The sequence below is a fragment of the Triticum aestivum genome, chromosome 2D, assembly GCF_018294505.1.
Source record: "Triticum aestivum cultivar Chinese Spring chromosome 2D, IWGSC CS RefSeq v2.1, whole genome shotgun sequence".
Taxonomy (NCBI): domain Eukaryota; kingdom Viridiplantae; phylum Streptophyta; class Magnoliopsida; order Poales; family Poaceae; genus Triticum; species Triticum aestivum.
Window position 1 is genome coordinate 62,379,065 of NC_057799.1, and position 6,000 is coordinate 62,385,064.

A 6,000-nucleotide genomic window follows, 5' to 3' on the forward strand; every position below is an offset into this window, starting at 1 on the left:
GATACCAAGTTTAAATGGACGGAAGAATGTGAGGCAAGTTTTCAGGAGTTAAAGAAACGTTTGACTACAGCCCCAGTGCTGATTTTGCCGGATATACGCAAGGATTTTCAAGTGTATTGCAATGCCTCTCGCCTAGGACTTGGAAGTGTGCTTATGCAGGACGGAAGAGTTGTTTTGTATGCCTCACGACAACTAAAACCGCACGAATTGAATTATGCCACGCATGATTTGGAGTTAGCAGCCGTAGTGCATGCGTTAAAGACTTGGAGACATTATCTTATTGGAAACCGTTGTGATGTGTACACGGATCATAAGAGTTTGAAGTACATTTTCACACAGAAGGAGTTGAACCTTAGGCAGATGAGATGGTTGGAGCTTATAAAGGATTATGACATGAAGCTTCACTATCATCCAGGCAAGGCCAATGTCATAGCAGACGCTTTGAGTCGGAAGAGTTATGCTAACACCCTAGTGAGCACAGGATTACCAAAGGAGTTAGCAGAGGATCTCAGAGAACTTCGATTGGAGATTGTTCCTATAGGTTTTGTTGCAACAATGGAGGTTCAGTCTACATTGTTAGGAAAGATTCGAGAAGCTCGGAAGGATGACAAAGAGATTGCCGAGATAAAAGAGAGAATGAGCAAAGGAAAGGCCAAAGGTTTTCGTGAGGATGAGCACGACACCTTATGGTTTGAGGACCGTGTTTATGTGCCCAATAACACAGAGATCAGGAAGTTAATACTTCAGGAGGCTCATGACTCACCATACTCGATACACCCCGGAAACACCAAGATGTATTTGGATTTGAAGGAACGTTTCTGGTGGACAGGTATGAAGAAGGATATTGCTGAGTATGTAGCCATATGTGATGTATGTCAGAGAGTGAAGGCGGAACATCAAAAGCCAGCAGGATTGTTACAGCCTATGCCGCTACCCGAATGGAAGTGGCATAAACTTGGCATGGATTTTATCACCGGATTGCCCAGGACCAAATCAGGATATGATTCTATATGGGTAGTAGTTGATCGCTTGACCAAAGTAGCTCACTTTATCCCAGTGAAAACAACTTATACAAGTGTGAAGTTGGCCAAGATATATATGACCAGGATCGTATGTCTGCATGGAGTTCCGAGGACCATCGTATCAGATAGAGGAACACAGTTTACCTCAAAGTTTTGGCATCAGCTGCACCAGACTTTGGGAACGAGATTGGAGTTCAGTACAGCATTTCACCCGCAGACGGATGGACAGACCGAGAGAGTCAACCAGATTCTGGAGGACATGTTGAGGGCCTGTGCGCTAGATTATGGATCTAGTTGGGATGACAATTTGCCCTACGCGGAGTTCTCATACAACAATAGCTACCAAGCCAGTTTGAAGATGGCACCGTTCGAAGCCCTGTATGGACGAAGGTGCAGAACACCGTTGATGTGGGATGAAGTTGGAGACCGACAGTTGTTTGGACCAGACTTGATCAAGGAGTCTGAAGAGAAAGTTAAGTTGATCCGAGATAGACTGAAGGTAGCTCAGTCCAGGCAGAAGAGTTATGCAGATTCGAAACGCAAGGAGGTAACCTATGAAATTGGAGACAGAGCATATCTGCGAGTATCACCCTTGCGAGGAGTGAAACGTTTTGGAGTTAAGGGAAAGTTAGCCCCGAGATTTGTAGGACCGTATCGTGTTTTGGAACGTATGGGAGAAGTTGCCTACAAGTTGGAGTTACCTGAAGGACTGTCAGGAGTTCATGATGTATTTCATGTTTCACAGCTGAAGAAGTGTCATGCTGAGATGGCCGATATACCGTTAAGAGATACAGTACCCTTGGAGGCGATTCAGTTGGACAGTGATTTGACCTATGAAGAGAAGCCAATCAGGATTCTTGAATTTGCCAGCCGAGTCACCCGCAGCAAGGTTATCAAGTTTTGCAAAGTTCAGTGAAGCCACCATACCGAGGATGAAGTCACCTGGGAACGAGAGGATGATCTTCGCAAAGACCACCCACAACTATTTTCTAGCCAACCTGAATCTCGAGGGCGAGATTCATCTTAAGGGGGGTAGGTTTGTAACATCCCAAATTTTCAATTTGGAATGTTATACATAGATCATTCATGCATATCATATTTTATTGCATTTCGTTTCGCGATCCTCAAAATCCTAAGCAACTCAAGGACCCTCGGAGAGAGTTGGGGATTTCATTGTTTTCATATTTGAATTTTATCAAATATTGAAACGAGGATTTTGATTCTAATTATTTTTCTCTCCGAAAATATTTCATATTAAAATATATGAGAGGAGATAATATGACTTCTTAAAAATAATTGAAATATTGGAGGAAAAATATTGAAATCAAATATTTGATTTTATTCGGGTTTTATTGCTATTTTACTTGCATTAGAAAAATTGCACGTTTTTCAAAATTGCATTTTAGGGCACAAAAAAATGTTCATCTCGTTCTAAATAGTTTATTTAGACAGTGAAAATTTGTTTTGGTATTTTTAGATTTTTATTTTATTTTCTAGGATTTATTTGAGTTCCGGCGTAATGATTTAAAAAAAATCTCAGCGCTCGACTGGGCCGAAGCCCAACCGAGCCGGCCCGCTAGCCCCGCGCCACCGTCTCCTTCCAGGAGACCGGGAGGCCGCCGCTGCCCGACCCCGAGTCCGGCCGGGACTCCTCCCCGCGCTGCCTTGCCCCCTCCCCCAAGCAAGCCCCCTCCTTAAATACCCCGCCCCGGACCCCCCACCACCAACCCCGCCGCCTGCCTCGCCTCGCCCGCAGCGCCGCCGCCGCCTAGCCGCGTCGCGCCGCCGCCCTTTGCCGCGCACCACCGCTCGTCGTTGCTGCCCCGCGCCGCCCCGCGCACCCTGCCGCCGCAGCCACGCCTCGCCGGAGGTATACGCCGCCACCGCCGCCGTTCGGTTTTATTCTAAAACCGAACCGTTTTTTTTAAACCCTAGTTCGTTATTTTTTTAGATCGGTTCGCCCATTTTTCTCGGTTTAGTTTATATAGCCGACGTTCGTCCGTACGTTCGTTTTAACGAACGGTTTTTGCTCGTTAGTTATTGACAACAAACGTTCATTCGTTAGCCTATTCGTCAGTTTTCTTTTTCTCGGAATTTCCGCGATTATTTTCGATCGTGATTTCTGATCCGATTTTTGTTTCAGTTTATCTTTTCGCTCGTTTATCGGAATCAGGCGATTCAAGCGCCTAGATTTTCGTCTCGAAACCCTCTTTCTGTTTAATCAACTTGAACAAGATTTTAGTACGGTAAAATTTGACTTTAGTTCTTATTAGTAAACGGATCTTGTTTCTTTCGCAGTTTGAGTTTCGTTGCTCCGTTTGATTTGATTCTTTTTGCAAACCGGAGTTCTTAAGTTGAACTTTCTGGTCAATTCTTCTTATTTGAGTTTTGCCCGTGCATCTTTGCTTGATTGCTTATGTATGCTATTGTTTGTTTGCAATAGAATTCCCGGAGTGCGAAGCGTGCTACTACGAGTCCCTAGGTTTTGCGTATCGTCAGCAAGGCAAGTAACACATTGATCATACTCTTTCCATACCCAGTTTTAATGCATTAGTTTCAATCCTCAAACATTGCTTGATTAGGATGTGATTAACATGTGGGTTGGGAAGTAGTTGATGAGGTAGAACCTATTGCCCTGTTATATTCAAACCTGGGGAGTTACTTCTACGTATTGCTTATATTGCTATGCTATGCTCGTAGATGTGGATTGGGTTTGAGTGTATCCATGACAGATGTGTGATTGTTAATTAATGGTTCAACTTAAGGTGGCAACTTTAATACACATCTGGGTGGATTGCTTGTCGGGCACCTGGAGAATCCAGTGTTGTCCTAGGATATCATGGAGTACCCGTGTGATCATCCTAAGGTCCGCCACCCAGGCTCAAAGGGAACTGAGATATTTTCATGCTGGAAACTTCCGTGTGCAGCCACAAGCTATTATGGGCTCTAGCATACTTGAGTAAGTTTCATGAGCTCTTAAAGAGGTGGATCAGCAGGTAGAGGGATGTAGGTTTGGTATGGTCTGCCTGGAGTAAAGAGTTAATGTTTCTGAAAGACTGTGTCTCGGTCATCCGTTTCTCAAACACCTTGTAGTGCGAGTAATCCAACGGAGGAGATCGAGTCTTCTGGGGAAAAGTGTGCAAACCTCTGCAGAGGGTACACTCTAATCATGGTTAGCCATGTCCCCGGTTATGGACAATCTTGAGTATCTAGTACTTGGAGTATCCTAAGTATCTTTTTTTTTGAGTATCCTAAGTATCTCATCACTCTAAATTAATATTGTTGGGTTGATAATTACTTTAATTGGGATTGAGTTGGAGGAAACTTCTCAATAATGTTTCAACTACCATGATAGTTAAATAAAATCTATTCCTTTGTTGCAGGGAAAAATTGGCTTTTCGCAAAAACTATAACCATAGAGCTTTCCACCAGCCAAATATGCATGTAGTGATAGCATTATTCTGTTCTTGCTTTACTGTGTTATATTGCCTGCATATTCCATGTGCTGACCCGTTTTCGGGCTGCAACGTATTATGTTGCAGCCTTTTCAGACGAGGAGTAAGGTTCGTTAGGTCGTTGCCGTGCAGCTCAGTTATGCCGTTGGAGTTGATGGACTCACTTTATCTTCCAAGCCTTCCGATGTTATCGTATTAGATGGCCTTAAGCCATATTTATTGTAATAAGTTCTCTTTTGAGACATTCGATGTAATAAGTGTGTGATTGCTACTCTGTTATAATTCCCTCAAGTACTGTGTGTGTCAGCATTACCGATCCCGGGATGACACTGAAGCACAGAGACTTGACCGTTTGAGGTCGGGTTGCTACACTTATGTCAAGTTGTAGTTTGTTTATGTGATTGAGCAAGTTATTTAGCTTGCTAAGTACTTTGTTTATTCAGCAATCATGTGATTTTGAAGTAGTAATGTTGTTTTTACTCTAAAAATAACAAAATGCAAAGCAGTCTTTTTGCGCTGAGTACATTTTAGTTGTGCACACAAGCGCGGCTTCATTAGGAGTGGCAAGAGTGGTATGGGTCAGAATACGCAGTTTGAGAGGCACAGGTTTGCAGTCTCTAGAGCCACCGGCGTGTGTTACTACAGGGGCGGAGGCACGTGGACGGAGTAGCAGAGTTGAGCTCCGAATACATAGTTACAAGGTCACGGTTTGGAAGTGTGCAGAGTCAAGGTTGTGCGACACCATGGGGCATGTAAGAGTCATGGAAAGTTTCATGTGAGAGAGGCACGTGGATCCAGGTACGCAAGGCACGGGATTGCGACTTCTCGATGCACTGGTATCAACGTTGTGGGTGCACAATAGTGTGGTCTCAGAGGCATGTGTTGGAATGCTCGGTTAGAGATGCACTGTTGTGACATTGGTGAAGAGACATGGGCATGGTACCGTGACCATGTAAGAGTCGCGGGGCATGACATGTTAGGCACGTGGATGCAGTTACGGAAGGCACGGAGGTGAAGACCCAAGAAGCACGGAAGTGGGTTTTTTGTTGTTGCGAACAGCTATCAATCCTGTGGATGTTCAAAAGTGTGATACCAGAGGCATGCTTCCGAATACGCAGTTAGGGAGTCACGGTTGTGAAGCCTCTAGAGAGTCACGCGTGTCTGGCATCACAGGCATGGAGTGGTGTGGGGCTTTGAGAGGCATCACTAGCCCTTAACCCTCTGGATGCATGGTGGTGTGGCCGGAGAGGCTTGCTTGCTAATACTGAGGTAGGAAGGCACCATTGTGGATGCACATGTGTGAGGTCTCTAACGGCGCGAGTGGGTGGCACCACATGCATTTGTTTGAATACTCATTTAGAGAGCCACGTTTGTACTCACGCCAGACTCATGCTGTAGGTTGGTGGCATTCGGCAGCACACGGTCAAACTCAAACAAAAACGGGCGCACAGTTCTACTGCGTCTTATCGAATAGTGCTTTTGAGTCAAAGTGCAATCACCATTTCATGTACACCATCTTTGTC